The 18,881-nt window shown below is 39.3% G+C and overlaps 1 protein-coding gene across 2 annotated transcripts in view; it reads right to left on the reverse strand.

The window, feature by feature from the left end:
• Clcn5 (Cl-/H+ antiporter 5) overlaps window positions 1-18,881 on the reverse strand; it is a 163,073-nt gene that overhangs the window by 64,713 nt on the left and 79,479 nt on the right. The gene's annotated exons all lie outside the window — the stretch shown is intronic.

An 18,881-nucleotide genomic window follows, 5' to 3' on the forward strand; every position in this document is an offset into this window, starting at 1 on the left:
GTAAAAATTGCCACCTTCAGGGCTTATTTCACTTTCAAGGCTTATTATTTCTCAAAGCACTCATCACACTATGCATTATAAACATCTTACTATTTAATTAGCAGCAGACAGGCCCAGAGGCATGCACATACAATACACAGCAGTTGGGGCTGGACAGAGGGTTACGGGGTTAAAACCACTTGTGCTTGCAGAGGACCGCAGTTAGGTTTCCAGCGCCCACATGGTAGTTCACAGCCATCTATTGCTCCAGTTTCAGGGGAGCCAGTGCCTTCTTCTCACCCATGTGAGAACCAAGCACATATGTGGTACATGTACATACATGCAAACAAAGCACTGATACAGATAAAATAAGTTGTAAAAAACTAAAAAGAAATTTAAAAAACAAAAATATATACCACAGCAACAATCAATGTCTTTCTCTTACAAACCATGCTCTCTGCCATCGCATGGTTAATGATCGTTAATCTTGGGTGTCAATTTGATCTGGATCTGGAATCAACTAGCAGGCAAGCCTCTGAGAATTTCTGTGAGGAATTTTCTTGATCACCCAAAACCTGGGTGGCACCTTCTGGTAGCATCCCACGTAAGGACGTGGATGAAGGAAACTTGACTTTTTGCCTGTTTGCCTTCACTGTGGCTGGCAAGTTCATCTATTCTGATGCTGCAACTGCTACATTCCTTCGCTGATAATGGACCCATTTCCTCAGCTATCCAACACAGACCGAAGACCAGGAGCTCTCCAGGCATCCTGCAGACCTTCAGTGCCATACTGGGATGCCCAAGAGATCCAGCTTAGCTTCCTGGATTGAGCAAACACCAGATTCTCAGCCTGTCAGATGTGAGAGAGCCATTGTCAGACTATCCAGACTTTATCCCACAAGCCAACCTAATAAGTCCCCCCTTTAATACATATTATTCATTCTATCAGTTCTGCTCCTCTAGAATACATCCCCTTTCTGGAACTATGGTATTCAATCTTTGCCTCCATCAGTATTTGGTGGGGGGTGTAATGCCAAGGGTGGAATTCAGAACCTCACACTTGCTGACTGAGCTACATACACACCCAGCTATGGGTTTTCTCTAACAGCTGTGTTTTCTGTATTTGCTCTGTTCTTCATGAATTGCTAATTCTTTCCTATTTTTGTAGTTTTTCAACTAACTTTTAGAGGGTTCCAAAATTAGGAAAAATAACCAAAATGAACGGGTTCATACACAACATTTGGGAGGATGGGGCACAGTTGCCATGATTTCTAGGCAAGTCTGGGGTAAAGACTGTCTCCAAAATGTTTAAAAAACTATAAACTTATCAAAAATTGACAGAAGAGTACCCTTGTGTGATGGGTTTCTTTAGCCCTTTCTTGAGGTTCATGATCTTGAAAGTTTTGAATATTATAGATCATAATTGTTTTGTAGGCAATCTCTCACTTTTTATGATACAAGGTCTTAGCTCAAGCTAGTCTCAAACTTACTATGTGGCTGAAGATAACCTTGAACTCCTGATCTTCCTACTTTGTAAGTACGGAGATTAGGCCTCTACTAAGAGGTACAACAACAGAATGTCTGTTTGTAACAGTGATTATTTTCTGTTGTGATATTTTGGTACTAATGAACTCTTTCTTAAAAGGTATTTAATTTAATCATTACGTATTTGTATGTAAGTACACTACTTGTTTAAACAATATATCATAATCCATTGCTGTCATTCTCGTGTTCAAATTTCCAAAATTTGTTCAGTAGGAACTTCTTCATATTGACTCCACCTCCCTCTTCTTCAAATTCATGGCCTCTTTTTTCATTAATTGTCGTTACATGTATCTATGTATAGACTCCAACACCCCAAGCCACATAACCTTCTCACATCACTTGGGCTGGATCCGCTAACCTAGGTCACCTATATGCACAGGTTTCCTCCAGAAACAACAAACTTTCCAAACAGAAAATAAACAACCCTTGTACTTTCAACTAGATCTCAGCTCCCATCTATCTGAGATAAAAGATGTTTCTCAGCCTGAATTTCATCTACCTGAGTGCATCCTTTAAGGAAATGCCCTGCACATTGACTATTACTGATCCAAAACTTTTACATGGAAAATGCTTCAAACTGTGAAACATTTTGAGTTCCAACAAGAGTCCAGAGAGGGGAATCCCACATCAGGTCTCCTCTGATAGGTTGCAGTCAAACTGAGGTGTACTCAGTTTGTGTACATACTGTGTACTATGTAAAATCCACACAGACTACCAATCAGCATCACATTTATACTTGAGTCTTATCTCAAAGACATCATACTACAGACACAAATATTTCAAAATCTGAAACTTCTGGTCCCAAGCATTTCTGTTTTTGTGTTGTTTTTGAGACTTCTCACTTACACAGCCCAAGCTGGTCCCAAGCATTTCTGTGTTTATGTTGCTGTTTTTGAGACAGAGTTCTCACTATATAGCCCAGGCTGGTTTTGAACCTGTAATTATCATTCCTCAGTCTCATAAGCAGTGAGAACATAGACATATACAACCATGTTCTATTACTCTCAAACGTTTTTGACAACGGAAATTAAATCTGTATTTACAGTTCCTATTTACTTCTTCCTCAAGCCCCATTCCTAACTTCCTAAGAATGCCACATTACACTTTCGTTGACACTTCAAATTCGACAAGAATAAAAAACAAAAACAAAACAGTAGTAAAAATATTAACCTACACACAAATCACAAAATCCCAAGAAAGCATAATCCTTCCCACCCCAACACCAACGTTCCTTTTAAATTCAAGCGTCATCAGTACTTAGTTAAAGGCTGTTCGATTGTAGAATTTGGTGTTTTCAATGAACCAACAAAAACATTCTCAATCTCAATTAGTAGGCTTTTTTAGATTTCTAAAATTCAACTAGAAACGAATTCTGTTTTAGCTGATAAGTAAAAAAAGATAGGATAACAAAGTAACTCAATTTCTCTTTCAACTTAAATTTATTTAATGAAGTCAAACATGGTCATTAATTTCAGCATTTGGGAAAAATAGGCAGGGGGATACAGAGTTCAAGACCAGTATGAGATACATAAGACTCAACAACAAAATGGAAAGAAAGAAAGAAGGAAGGAAGGAAGGAAGGAAGGGAGGGAGGGAGAGAGAGAGAGAGAGAGAGAGAGAGAGAGAGAGAGAGAGAGAGAGAGAGAGAGTTGGAGAGATGGCTCAGCATTTAAGAGCAGTGGTTGTTCTTCCAGTGAACCTGGGTTCAATTCCCAGCACCAACATGGCAGCTCACAATTGTTTGTAGTCCCAGTTCCAGGGGGATCTGACACCTTCATACTAACACACATAAAATAAAGTTAAATAAATTATTTTTAAAAAGAAGAACAACAACAAAAATTAAACACCTGGAGGACTCATGGTGGATACTTCTGAAGGAAAGCCAAAGAATTTGTACGGTCACAGAACCCTTTCCTTCCTTTTTTCCCTGTGGTTATGTTTCATTCTGAACGTGATTGAAAACACCCAGTTCCAGCAACTGCATTAACCATACAAATCATGGAAAGAAAAGTATAGGAAGTCCAAAAATAATTTATGTTTGGCTTTGGAATGCATTCTGTATTCACAGTTTCAGATGTGTGCACTTATTATGCCGAGAATTCATTAGAACAAAATAATGACACAAGAGAATATCCAACAAAGGAGTAGCTGGAAAATGCCTCAGTTTCCCCATGGGGACCTTACAAACTCTTTCCTGCAACCCACTGACATGGAACAACCCAGCTAAGCTAAGCTACCTCATATTAAAGAGCTCTTGAAGCAGTCATTCGGGTCAATGTTTGGATTATAAAATGTTTCCTTAGGAAATGTACAGAAAGTCAGGGCCAATGAAAGATGCAGCCAGTAAACCAAGCAAAACAGGTGAAAGAACAGGAAGGAGTTCAACAAAGGAAAAAAAAACACTGTGAGTAAAGGTGAGCATGGTATTTGCCTGTGGGTAATTCATTTTGACACAGCACTTACAGTTATTCTGCAGATGTAAAGATGTTCAAAAGAAAAACAAATAAAGCATCAGAATGAATAAACAAAATACTTTAAAGGTGACACTTGAGTTGAGCTGTAATCCTAGTTCCGGAAGACAGCCCCGGAGGATTGCAAATTCAAAGCCTGTGCCAACTACAGAGTAAGTTCAAGGCCAGACTGGAAAACTTAGTGAGATGTGTCTCAAAAGAAAATGTATTAGAAGGGATGAGACTATATCTCAGTGGTACAACACTTGCATTGCACTAGTGAGGTTCTAGGTTCAAGCACCAGCACCACAAAATTATTAAAACTTTTCACTTGTCTGTTAACATTTTAATTAAAATACAATGACATCACCCCCCCTTCTCTTTCGTCTTTCCAACCCCTCCCATGCTCTCCCACTCTCTCTCTAATTGGCCTCTTTTTCCTTGATTATTACTGTTACATATATATGCACAATTTGTATAAATATAACCTGCTGAGTCTGTTGGTTATCCGACACAAACTGGTCAGCTCTAAAGTCATATACTAAACACTATTTTTAAAGTTAGCATTCGAACTCCTGTGTAGTGGAACTCCAAGTCCAAGGATCTTTCCATAATCTTCTGACTTTACTATGACGCTTCAGTCCAAAGAATGGGATATCTGGAATAAATCAAGCCTGTAGATGCGACAAGCGAGACGCCAGACAGAATTTGGGGCATGCCAGGAATAACCTAAGGGGTCTGATTTGTTTATTTTCCCATCTAGATCTGGGGCTGCTGCTAGAACTTGTCAGGCAGCAGAAGGCTGGTAAAGTGTTGAGAGAGTTCTGTGGCTGCTGTTTTTGGAGCAGAACAGACATATGCCCACTATTACTCCCACAAATTTGTTAGACCTCAAAGAGGCCACATCACATGCGCTCTCTGTATCTAAGAGTGTTGTATCTGCCAATTCAACCAACTACACACTAAATATGTTTTTAAAACATCAGATCTATGGTGATGAAATGGTAGAAATGTACTTCTCATTATTATTACCTAAACAATTTAGTATAACAAATAATTTCATAACATTTACCTAGTATTAAATATCACAAATAATCTAGAGGAGATTGAAATTGGATTAAAAAAGATGTTTGCAGGCTGTATGCATGTACTGTATGTCATTTTATATAAAGAATTTGATATCTTGGAGAGGAGTTCTGAAACCAATTTTCTGTAGATAGAGAGGAATGGCTGTACTTTTATGGCTCTGTTTCTTTAAAAAAGCCAGCTGCTTTATGTGGAATCCTGCCTATCCCCATTCCCATTCCTTTTCAGTCTGGTGAAATGATATTGAATCCATCTAAGACCAGCTCAAACTGGCTTTTCCTTCAAAACTCCCTTTGTTCAGCCTCCCATGAAAATCTCTTTCACTTTAGTCTTGTGATTACACCGAGTCCCCATTCATGTAGTCTCAGCAATTTCATGTAGTCTCAGCGATTCCGTGTAGTCTCAGCGATTCCGTGTAGTCTCAGCATAGGTGTTCACTGTTTACTGCAGTGAATTCCAGCTGAGGGGGAGGGCTAATAGCTCATCATATATGGCTGAGAAGTAACAAATCTTTACCTTGCACTAACAAGGAAGGGAACTGGAGATACAGAAGGAGTTTATGACTCTGTCACTAACTCTCAAGGAATTTATGATCTAGGAGGGGGAAAGCCTTAAACGACACAACAGCTGTGCTGGACTGTTAGAATAAGAATACACTTGGCATCGGGAGAACGGAGGGAAAGTTAGAAGCTGAAGAAGGCTTCATGGAGGAGAGAGGTTATTTCGGGCTCAGGAAATGAAGCGATCCAGGCCTTGGAGATATATGTCTAATATTTACTCTTAACTAGAATACAGGTACGGTGTCTGTGAGAAACTGGAGGACTTGGGAAACCAAATGGAGTCACTGTGGTTTCCAAAGATCGAAATGATAAAGACATCATTTTAGGAGCAAGCAAGCATGGCAGCTGTATAATAGAAGAGGGAGGTGGAGTCAGCTGGGAAATCACTGTGCTACTTCTAGTTTCAATGTAGGTGATTTCATTAAAAGAGGTAGATGGATTTTGTTTCTTGATTCATTCAGACTGTCTTTTGATTGGAGAATTGAAGCCACTGATATTAAAACTTACTATTGAACTTATGTATTTGGGAATATGCATGCATATGCATGTGTATATATATATATATATATATATATATATATATATATGTAACAACTAATGAAAAAAGAGGTCATAACTTTTAAAATAGAGCAAAGGGAGATATATGGAAAGATTTAGAGGGGGAAAGGGTGAAATTATATAATTACATTCTATAATCACAAAAAAATGAAATAATTTTTTTAAAAGAGGAAGAGGGAAAAAGGAAGGAGGAGTATATCTTCCCAGAATCTGTCCTAAGACCAAGACAAAAGCCAGCTGGTGGGTGTGGACAGGGTGGTGTTAGTTTGTGGTATAACTAGCTGCCATCCTCTTTTACTAGAAGTACTGATACATGTTGGCTTAAATAAATTAATTTTCCCATATCAACTAATTGTCTTAGTTAGGGCTTCTACTGCTGTGACAAAACACCACGGCCAAAAACCAAGCAGGAGAGGAAAGGGTTTATTTGGCTTCCATGTCAACAGTGCTGCTCATCACTGAAGGAAGTCAGGACAGAACTCAGACAGGGCAGGGTTCTGGAGGCAGGAGTTGCTGCAGAGGCCATGGATGGGGAGTTGCTTATTGACTTGCTTCCCCTGGCTTGCTCAACCTACTTTGTTATAGAACCCAGGACCCAAGCCCAGGGATGGTACCACCCATTGGTCACTAATTGAGAAAATGCCTTACAGCTGGATCTCATGGAGGCATTTCCTCAACTGAGGCTCCTTCCTCTCTGAAGACTCCAACTGTGTCAAACTGACATACAAAACGAGCCAGTACACTTATTTAGCAAAACAAACACATAAGCCCACATATAAGTGAGCTAAAAACACAGATCACATTAAATGAAATTACTGGGTAGATCATATATTTCAGCACTAATATGCAAAGAGAAACAATAGACTTTTCCAGTTCTCGTTTTTGTTCCACTAAAATACTTATTGGCCAATGAATGACATTCTGGGTAAGTACAGGTACCAGGTATTGCAAATACGGAAAATGTGATTAGAGAAAGCATGGTGTGATGGTTTAAATAAGAAACGGCCCCTAGAATCATATTTCAATTCTTGGTCTCTAGTTGGTAGAACTGTTTGGAAGGATTAGGAAGTGTGGCCTTGTTGGAGGAGCTATGTCACTAGAGGCTAGATTTAAGGTTTCAAAAGCCCACGCCATTGACGGTTATCACACTGCTTCCCTTTCTGCCTTCTGTTTGTGGATCAAAGCTGTAAGCTCCCAGCTACTGCTTCAGAGCCGTGTCCACCTGCTTCCATGCTCCCTATCATAAAGTTCATGAACTCAACATCTGGAACTGTAAGCCCCAATAAACTCTTTCTTCTATAAGTGGTCACAGCAATAGAAAAGCAACTAAAACACAGGGAAAGAGGCACTGCATAGATTACATGCGTTTTAAATAAAGCAATAAGGATATTACTGTTTAAAATAAACCTTAAGATGTTCCTGTGATAGTGAAAGCAATGGCAGCACAGACAGAAAACTGTTATATGCCCAGTCTCTTCAAAGCCAGGGTGAGGAAGGAGAAAGGGCCAGAGAGAGGGGCTTCAGAGCTATCAAGCTTAGCAAATGAAAGCAACCAATGACACAAGAAAAAAAGAAATTCCTCTACATCAAGCCCAACTCGTAACAGAACATGTGTGGAAAAGTGTGTTATACAAATAACCCAAGAGTCTCTGGTACAAGAATTTAAAAATCTTAATCCTTTGCAGCATTTGCCATTAGACTTTCTCCAGCTCTGGCCCACTTACACTCTCTGAGGGCCCTTTTCCCTTAAGAAACTGTCTTCTGTTGTTATCCAGGTGGCTCTGTCCAACTCTTTGTTCAAGAACATAAGAACATAAAAACCCAAGCAAGCGTCCTCTAGGCTCCAATTTACAGGGTTACATAAAACCTGTGTTCTCCAGGGCCTGCCACAAACAGAGGGCTCAAAACCACTCTAGTTTATACTCCAATTTCTGTGTTAATTATCATATTTTGAGAAGAAAGAAACTATGGATATCTAATATTAATCTCTGAGATGACATAAAAGATGCTTATTTCAGAGGTCTGGGATAATCTTTAATCCAAAGGATTGCCTTAGCCTTGCAAATATATATATAATCTCCCAGGAGACAAAATCACTGTGCTTCTCCTCCCGGGGTGGTCTTCACTGGAGGCTCATTCAGCGAGCAAGGGGCTTGACAAACGATGGGGAGTCTAACCCGGCAACAGCAGAGCAGCAGTCTCAAATGTTTTCATCTCAGGATCCTTTCAGGGTTCAAAACTATTGAGGACTCTAAAGAGCTTTTCTTTATATGGATTATATCGATAGCTGATTACAGTATTTAAGGTGAAAACTAAGAAAGGCTTAAAGTATAGATTTATTCACTCGTTTAGACGTAACAGGCTGAGTGTGACAGCCGCATCTCTTATCCCAGCAGTAAGGAGGGTGAAGTGAGATGGCTGCTATGATTCTGAAGCCATCCTGGGCTACATAGTGAGTTCCATGCCAGACTTGGAGACTCTGCCTAAATAGACAAATTAATAAACAAGCAAATAAAATAAACTAATACTCAACCCAATACATTAACATACCTTGAAAGATAACTGCATTTTCCCAAACATAAACTAGCCTCTAGAATATTTCAATGTATGCTTGAGTTTTTAGACATAAAACAAACAAAAAAAACCCAGCCTACAAACCACAATCCCAGAGAACTTAGACAACAATAAGGACCCTGAGAGAGACATACATAGATATAATCTACACGGGAAGTAGAAAAAGACAAGACCTCCTAAGTAAATTGGGAGCATGGGGACCTTGGGAGAGGGTTGAAGGGGAGGGGAGAGGCAGGGAGAGGAGCAGAGAAAAATGTAGAGCTCAATAAAATCAATGAAAAACAAAAAATAACAAAAAAGAAGAAAAAAAACTAATGTCTAAACACTAACATGAAAATACTTTTGACCTTGTAGCCAGCCCCCAAAGGTCTTGGGAACCCACAAACCACACTGTAAAAACAGCTGACGTAAAGAAAGAGCTAAACTGGGAGAAGCTGTACTTGCGCAACAGTTGATAAGAAAGAAGCCACATCAGCCAGACAGTTGAGAAATGCAGCAAGCGACAAGTTCATCTTTTCTGTAAATACTTTTGAAAGAATTGACAACCTAAATAGATCTATAATGTTTGGATCATTCCCAACAGATGAATAAGGAAGACATACTCTAGATAATTTACATTAAATGGCTTTAAAACTTCAGATAAATCAAAACAATATGCTACCTTCTCCTAGAAGACTAGCTTTTCTTTAGTTTTATCTCAAAGTTCTTCAGCTATAATAATAAATGTTCTGTTATACAGACTTTAAAAAGTATGATAAATGAGCTGTAAACGCAGAACCAAGGCAAAGGCAGGCGGATACTGTGTTGGCAAGTGTGCTGAGATCCATAGTGAGAAGCACACTCAGAAAGCCAAAACAAAGTAAGTGTGATAACGAGGTGTCTAGAAAGCGCGCTAGAAGGTCGGGCATAAGGAACTATCAGGCCTGACAAAGACAACACTAGGTTTATAAATCCTTTTCACTTTGAAAACTACATATAAAATTCATCGAGAAACTTCCTATCAAATCTCATTGAAAGATTTCCCTCTCTGTCTAAGAGGGAATTAGTTCAGGAATGCAAGTCTGGAATCACAGGAGAGAATGTCAGCGAGTTATCTGGCAGACAGTGTGAGCAGCTGCTGGCTTACTCCACTGCCATGCCTTCTTGACCAAGATGAAACGATCTCTTCATATTCTAAGCCAGAATAAACTCTCTGCCCTTATAAAGGAGAATGCCAACATGACCAACAGAAGTCCTTAAACAGATTTAAAAGGTCAAATTCATCTGAGTGTGGTAGGCTATGCTGTAATCTCAGAACTTGGGAGACCCAGACAGAAGGATCCCTCCAACTCTGGGACACATTTGGATTATACATCAAGACCTGGTTTCAAAAAGGAAAAATTAAAAAGAACCTCAAAACCAGAAAAATAGATAAATTCATGATTAGCTCAAGCAGATATCAAGAACACATTTTAATTTACTTTCATCCTGGATTAAAACATTGAAAATAGTCCATGTAGAGAGAGGGTTTCTTTTTAGACATGATGTAGAATATTGAAATTTAATCCAAGAATCAAAACATCATTCCTATTAAAACATGAAGGTGACCCTGTAATTGGATGCCTTTAAACCCAGCTCTTTAGGAGTAAGGTAGAAGGGGCAAGAGTTTATCCTCAGCTGCATGAACTTCTGCTTTTGTTAGTTGGACATATAACAGAGGATTAATAGCTAGAATATACAAAGAACTCAAGAAACGAAACATCAAGAAAACAAACAACTCAATAAAAATGGGCCATAAATCTTTACAGATAATTCTTAAAAGAAGAAATGTTATAGAATATTATTTTAAGGTGTGTTACTTTTGTCTATGCTCTGGAACATTTGTTTAATGATGCAAAGATGCATTTAATTAATAAAAATTCACCTGCAGTCAGGAGGTTGAGTCAGCAACTAGTTGACAGTAACTGGCAGGGAGGAGACAGATGGAGGTTTTTAAGGAGATGAGAAGCAGGATGACTTCTTGGGAGACTCAGGAGGTGACCTAGGTGAACTGCTTGCTATTCAGCCTGGGGGAGGGAGTGCAGGCTTCCACCAGCACTTTCGAATCTTGAGTTCTTTAGAGGGACAGAGATGCAAATAAGTTCCCTCCTTAGCTTTCAAAGAGTTGGTGCCTGTGGGAACAGAATTTCCTCAGGCTGTGGCTAGGATAGCCAGTAGCTTAAAAGGCAGCAACAATTGAAAAAGAGGACAACAAAGAAATGCAAGTGACTAATAAATTTTCCTAAATATTCAACATCCTTAGCCATAATGGAAATGCTCATTAAAATTTCTTTGAGGTCGTATCTCATTTTAAGTCAGAATGGCTATCATAAAGAAATCAAATAACAACACATTCTGGAGAGGATGTGGGGAAATAGGAACCTTTGTTCACTGCTGAGTGCAAACTACTGCAGCCACTACGGAAACCAGTGTGGAGGTTCCTCGAAAAGCTAAAAACCAATCCACCAAATAAGCCAGTTGGGTCGCTCCAAAACATATACCCAAAGGACTCTGTAACCTCCTAAAGAGATACCTCCTCATTGCTCATTGCTGTTCTAGCACAATAGCTAAGTAATGGAGACTGCCTGCCTATCTATCAACAGATGAATGGAAAATGAAACTGTGGTGCTTATACCCACAATGAAATTTTACACAGCTGTAAAGAAAACTGAATTTATGAAACCTATAAGCCAATGGATGGAACTGAAACAATTACCCTACGTGAGGTAACCCAGATCCAGAAAGACAAACATGACATAGTCTCTCTAACACAGAGATCCTAGGTTCTAGTCTTCAGATTTTTGTGTTTAACTTAGGATAGCTGCAATAGTCAGAAAACTAGAAAAGGGTCATTGCAGTAGAACATGTTTCAAGAGAGAAGACATTACAGAACACAGGTGATAAAAACAGGAATTTTTAAGAAGGGGAAGGGGCAGATGGGATAGAAGAGACATAGGGATGGGGAGAGAAAGTTATGGTGTAGGAAACCAAGATGAATGTTGTGTATCTATCTATATGAAAACCTACTACTTGGCAAGGCAACTAAAAATATAAAGGGTGACAGCCTATATGGCTGACTAATGCCATCTCTAATAACCATGAGATATTAAACAAAATTTCCAGGCCCAGGTGTGGAGAAAGTACTCATAAGCTGATGGTCAAGGAGGCTACAGGAGGCTCCCAAAACAATACAGGCTATTGCCATATCTTTTGGTTTCCCACCAGAACTAGTTGATAAGACCCATTGCTGAAGACACCAAAGACCTGTGTGTAATACAGAGAAATCAAACTGTAACTGAGCTGGAAGCTTCCTCCCTGCTGGCCAGCTCTCGACATGAAAGACACTTCAATGTAGACTGTTGGGTGGGGAGAGAGACAGTAATGGTCTTACCCAGGTGAGGACCCTGGGAACTACAATACAACCTGCCAGGCAAGATGTGTCCAGTTGTGCAATAGTGACATGACTGCAAGAGGCGCAAAAATCGCTCTCTGCTTGGTTCTGAGGCCTGCTCCCCCAAAGGGAATTCACGCCTGGCTAAACAATACAGTTAATAGCTTTATTTTTACATATAGCTGTATTTTTTTTACATAAAGCCATAGCTGAGGAGGTTTTATGCCCTACAGGGGAATTTACTACCACTGTTTAGCTAAATTAACATATATCAAGCTGCCTTCTAAATACATATCTCTATATCCACAAACAAATGCTACTCTCAGTCTTAATCAGAGAACCTTTCTCTTCACAACAAATGAGAGTGAATGCAGAGGTCATAACTGCCTAAAGTGCTTGAAAATAAGTTTTCATTCTCCAAGGAACATTTGTAGCAACCCCTCTAAGACTCAAGGAACAAAGTGAAGGAGGGAGTAGAAAGAATGTAGGAGTCAGAAGATAAGAAGAAGGGCTGGGAAATGCTGTCTTCTGGGTAGGGCACAGTCAATACATTAGAAAATGTAAATACAGTAACAATAAAAGCATCTCATTTGAATAATTTTATCTATATATTATAATTTTGTTGGAGATATGGTCTTGCTATGTAGCCCAGACTGACCCAGAACTCATTATGTAGACCAGGCTAGCCTAGAGCCCATGGTCAGCCTGCTTCAGCATCCTAATTAGTATTGCAAGTGTGTGCCATTAAGACTGCCTTAGATTTATATTCTAACCTAAAGTCCCCATGACAACTTTTATATAACTTGATATCATGCTACTGAAAATTATCTAAATGAGTAAGTGGACAAAGATATTAACATATGTAATTTCTTCAGTAAACTATGACAGGCTTAGTTGTATAGATTTTAATCTTCTATAAAGAAATGATAATTTACCAGGCTGTGGTGGCACATGCCTTCCTTTAATCCCAGCACTTGGGAGGCAGAGGCTGGTGGTTCTCTATGAATTCAAGGCCAGCCTGGTCTACAGTGAAAGTTCTAGCATAGACAGGGTTATACAGAGAAAACCTGTCTTGAAAAACCAAAGGGGGGAGGTGCTAAAGAGATGGCTCAGTGGTTAAGAGCACTGACTGCTCTTCTAAAGGAGAGGCCCTGAGGAACCACATGGTGGCTCACAACTACCTGTAATGAAATCTGGTGCCCTCTTCTGGTCTGCAGGCATACAGGCAGAACACTGTATACATAAAAAATAAATAAATCTTTTTTAAAAAGCAAAAAAAGAAGGAAAGAAATAATAATCAATTTTACTGGCATTGGATTAAGAAAAACTAACAATGGATCAAAAATATTAGTAAATCATTTTTAAATCATAAGAAAAGAAATACATGAATCACTTTTAAGTTAGTAATAGAGGAAATGCTAGACATCATAATGAAAAACAGGGCTTTAGAACATATACTATGTTAAAAAATTTCAGACTTTTAAAAACTTGATCATAAAAAGAACACACGTCCAGGTGTGATACACATCTAGTACTCTGGCTAAGGCAGGAAGATTGCCAAGAATTCAAGACCAGCGTGGGGTACATGGCCCCAACTCACCAAACCAAAGAGAAAGAGGCAGGAGGGTCAACACAAGTTCAAGGTCAGCCTGGGCTACAGAGTGAGTTCTAATGTAATTTGGGCTACAGAGTAAGACAATGTCTTAAAAAGTAAGGAAGTAAAATACAATAAACTTTTAAAGAACATGGAATATCACGTTTATCCCAGATATGAAGATCATATAACTCACAGAAGTATTGCATGCCTTGCACTGCAATTTTCACCTAATATTAATGTATTCTGAGAGCAGCAATGTCCATCCATACAGAGTAATTCCATTTGTACTCTTTTTATGTCAAATGTTAAAATTAGTTTAGTGGCTTTCCACAAGGCTGTTTCAATACATCCCTAGTTTTAGTTAGCCTGCCCACTACTCCTTCATCCTCCTCACTTTCCCCATCCCTGTTCCCTTGACTCTCAGCATGCTCACACTGTCTTTCATTTCGCATGTATCCTATAATCTTTCAAGGAATTTTTAATTGAGTTGTGAGAGAATAGGCTTCCATACAGGGTTTTCTACACCCTTCCTTTGGGCTAGTTCTTTACTCCACTCCCTACTATCCTCCCTATTTCTTCAGCTCTCCCTCCTCAAGCCTTTACAACCCCAGTATTCCACCTCCCTGGTTTCATTTTACCTATAATCTACTATCCTTCCTCCCCTAACATGGCCCCCGTCTCTAAAAGGCTCCTCAAGTTTCCAGGCTTCTACTTGTTTTCCAAATTAAACATGCGAAAGATTTGAAGCTAGCTCTATATGAGAGTGGACATGCAATGTTTGTCTTTCTGGGCCAGTTACCTAACTCAGGATAATCTTTTCCAGTTCCATTCATTTACCTTCAAATCTCAAGATCTCATTTTTTCATAGCAGACTGATAGTCCATTGTGTACCACATTTTCTTATGCATTCATCTGCTGATGGACATCTGGGCTGGTTCCATTCCCTAGCTATTGTGACTAGAACTGTGATGAATACACTAAGTGGTGAAGCAGGTTCCCACAGGAAGGAAGGAAGCAAGAGCTCTAACCAGCTATGGCACCTATGAACCACAACAACGATCAGAATGGCACAATAATCTCAAGAGTGTAGCAGTAGCTTACATGTTTTGTGGTAACCAACAGCTCTATACTTTGATTTAAGACCCTGCCCACAAGAGGGAAACCATGTCTGATACTGGAAACCTGGCCAACTACCCAGGGCTAGTGAAGTCATGGATCTCGGAGGAGAACCTACAACCACCACTTTATCAAACTAGCATAAACTGTATACTCTAAAATTTGCTCTTATACCCGCAGATAGAGAGGATTTAGAGGAAGTAAAAGTAATGATGTAATTATATTACAATCTCAAAAAATAAAAGAAATATTTTAAAAATCTCTTGCAACCCAAAACTCATTATCCAGCATGAATTTTTGATACATAAGAAAGAATATGATATAGAAGATAATTCAAAAGAATGATAGTGTTGGAAATGAAGCCTGTTTCCAGAATGAAGTCAGGCGCTAAAGATGTCTACCTTACTGTGAGTGGATGCTTGTTTCAATGTAGCACTGCCATAGTCTAGCCACAGATCCACAGTATTCTGAGTGTGACAGTAATGAGTATGATCCAAACTCAACTATCAAGATAAATGGGATGTCAGAAAGTGAGAGGCAAATCTGTCTTAAAAATGATTCTGAGGGTAAATTTAAGAAATTGACAAAAAAAAATCTCCAACAGGGAACTTGAAGTTGTCATTAATACATCTTTAATTCATGGAGAAATAAAAGAATGAAAGAATTGAGGGCTGATAGTCCAATCGGATTAAGCATCAATTCCTTGAAAGGAGGCTGTCTTGAGAAATCTTTAACTTCAGCGGCCCTGATAGAAGGCAAAGGAATTACATGTGAAATCACTTAAGTAAAACTTTATTGACTTTTCAAGAAAAGGAAATGCTAGACACCAAAAGCATTGTAACAGAAATGAGAAACTTCTTAAATGGGTTCATGAATGGTTTGGGCCCAGCAAAGGGAAGAATGATAAGCTTTACAAAATTACTACAGAAACATCCCAAACTGAAACACAGGATATACAACATAGAAGAATACCCTGCCAAGCACACTTGTGGCTGTCTATGTGCCCAAATACTTAAGAGGGTAGCTGAAGCCCAAAAGCTCCGGTCTACACTAGACAACATAGTGAGAACCTGACTCAAAAAAAAAAGAAAAAGAAAAAGATAGCGTGTGTTTTGGTGCAGGCCTCTAAACACAGGAAGCTGAGAGAAGATCTTAAGGTCTAAGCCAGCCTAGGCTCTATAGCAAGACAATGTCTCAAACAAATAAGCAAAAAATAACTTCTAATATAAACTACGGACTTTTGCAACATATTACAATGTATCAACATTGGTCCATTGTTAGTAATAAGTGTGCTATACTAACATGAGCTGTTAAGAACAGGGAATGCTGGGGCGTGAAGCATATAGGGACTTTGATTTCCCCTCAGTTATTCTGGTAAACTTAAAACTACTCCTTAAAATTAATTCTGTTTAAAAAAAACCCAAATATATAAAAGAGTATTTTACTCATAAGGAAATACTGATTTGAAAAAGCACCCTGGAAGAGAGCTGAAGAGAGGGCCCAGCCATTGAAAGGACTTGCTGCTCTTCCCAGAGAACCTATGTTCCTAGCATTCCTAGTGGTACACAACACTCTCTAACTCCAGGTCAGGAGATCCAACAACCTCTTCTGGCCTCTACAGACACCAGCCATGCATATACATGGTCATAAAATAAAATAAATAAACCTAATCTTTAAAGGTACCCGGTGTGGGTAGGACTATGGGTAAGAGTCAGGAGGACTGTAGAGATCCTTGGCTACACAGGGGTCTTAAAGTCAGCCTAGGCTACATGAGACTCCACCTAAAAACCAAAATGTCATCCTGCGGAAGGATGATCTGTGCAGATATTTCTCTAGTAATTTAAGAATGGAAGCCCTGAGATGCCCATTGTGCTTAGAGCTCTGACTTGTTACCCTTAAATACCATGGAAAGGATGACAGAATCCTAAAGAAGCAATGTAGAGATAAAACAGTCATTCGAGTTTGTTATTACAGAATTTTTTTTTTTAAAAAAAAGGATGGGTCAAATGGTAATCTCAGCACTCAGGAGGAGCCATTGCTACATAGAGACCCTTTGTTCCTAAAATACCAATAATGAATGAATTAAGGCGTGGATAAAAGAATGAGGAGGTAGTCCAATGATACTATACACTGCCCTCCGTCAGGCAAGGCTCTTGTTCTTAAAATTCTTATCAGAGGACAGTGTATTAAGCTAAGCACCAAGGATGGTATAGAGGGGAAAAAATAAAATCTTCGAATGTATTACAACCCTGCATAAGAGAGACAGAGACAAAGTCAGGCACCTTTATTGAATGAACTCCTAAATAAATACATCAAAGAAAGTGATAGACAGGGGCTGGAGAGATGGCTCAGCGGTTAAGAGCATTGCCTGCTCTTCCAAAGGTCCTGAGTTCAATTCCCAGCAACCACATGGTGGCTCACAACCATCTGTAATGAGGCCTTGTGACCTCTTCAGGCATGCATGTAGACAGAATATTGTATACATAATAAATAAATAAATATTTAAAAAAAGAGAAAGTGATAGACAAAAATAGAGGTACAGACATAATGTACTGCTATATGACTATAGTAAGGTACTCTAAAGATCTAGGAGGTTTTAATTTCCATATCAGATGCTTTGCATATACAATTAGTGACAAGAGAGACCCCCATTCCTCACTGCACAACAATCTGTAGTAAGCATTTCAAAGCAGCTCATAGTCTTGAATATTAAAGGGTACTTTACAAGCTTATACTTTAAAACCTCCTGCAAATACAGAGATTCTATAAGAATGAGCACTTTTCTCTTCCTCCAAGGGGATGGCAATGAAAAAAAAATAGTTGTAGGAAGAAAACATGTACATTTGTGGATAATTTGCACGTTTGTAGGGTGTCCAGGCATTTGAGCGTGTACTATATCTCTCACCATTGATGTCTTCATCACTATGTCCATGTGCACTGTTGATTCAGACAGAGTTAGTTCCCTAAAGGTGCCCACCAGAGACCACATGCAGTAATTTGGCCCTTATTATTCATTCATTACTACATATCAACATTAAACTGAGTGCCCAATACATGGTAGAAACAAGACATTGGGAAGGGAAGGAGGCATATCTAATAGTTCCCCATCCTTCTAGTGAATCTTTAGCTGGAGACCATACATGAGACAATGCTCACCTCCAGGCTGAAAGGAAGTAGGGAAAGGTTTTATAATGACATTTAGTCTATAAAGAAAACCACCAAAGTGCCTGGAATTTCTTAAATATTCTGTTAGAGACTTCCCTCATATACATGAGTCATGCAACCAAGTATTCACCCAAGGGACAGAGAGGGGGAACAGGGAGCAAGGGAAAAGCTGACACACAGGGTCTCTGTCCTTCTTTACGCAGATGAGCTCACCTTCTCTGAACCCTTGCCCAGGTGCATTGCATTGAGACAGCATTAGCACCCAGATAGCAAGGATTAGAGAGGGGGAGCAGGGGAGAAGGAGCAGGACCTTGAGTGTTCAATATGGAAAAGATTTGCTGTGCTATAAACCTCTATGAGCTCAGGAACGAGTAGTCTAACACTGTGTGTTTCAGTAGATTTGTGGCCCACTACCAACTTAACGCATAGAAATTTCATTCACCTACACATCTCTTTTGAGAGCAAGAGAAAGTCTATCTTGGGCACTAGCGCCTGCTCGGCACAGCGTCAGCAGATCCTAAGTGTTCATCTGTACTTGGTGAGGAAAAAAGGAGGAAGCAATGATTCACAGGTAATTGCCCTTCCCTGAGAAGTAAAAAGCCCCTCTTCCTGTCCTAGAGTAGGTGACTCACCAAAACAACATTCATATCTGGATGACAAAGACAACGGGGGTGGAAAGGGAGAGAAGGCTCCGTCTGAATGTACATATTACAAGCATGTGCACAGGTACACACTATGTGTGAACAGATGAGAAAAAGGCTACATTTTTTATTTGCCCACAGGAATCTGGTGTCTTGAGGATGTTTAAGCGCCACAGGCCCAATACACAATAAAGGTGAAAT

The sequence above is a fragment of the Myodes glareolus genome, chromosome X, assembly GCF_982192425.1.
Source record: "Myodes glareolus chromosome X, mMyoGla1.1, whole genome shotgun sequence".
Lineage (NCBI taxonomy): Eukaryota > Metazoa > Chordata > Mammalia > Rodentia > Cricetidae > Myodes > Myodes glareolus.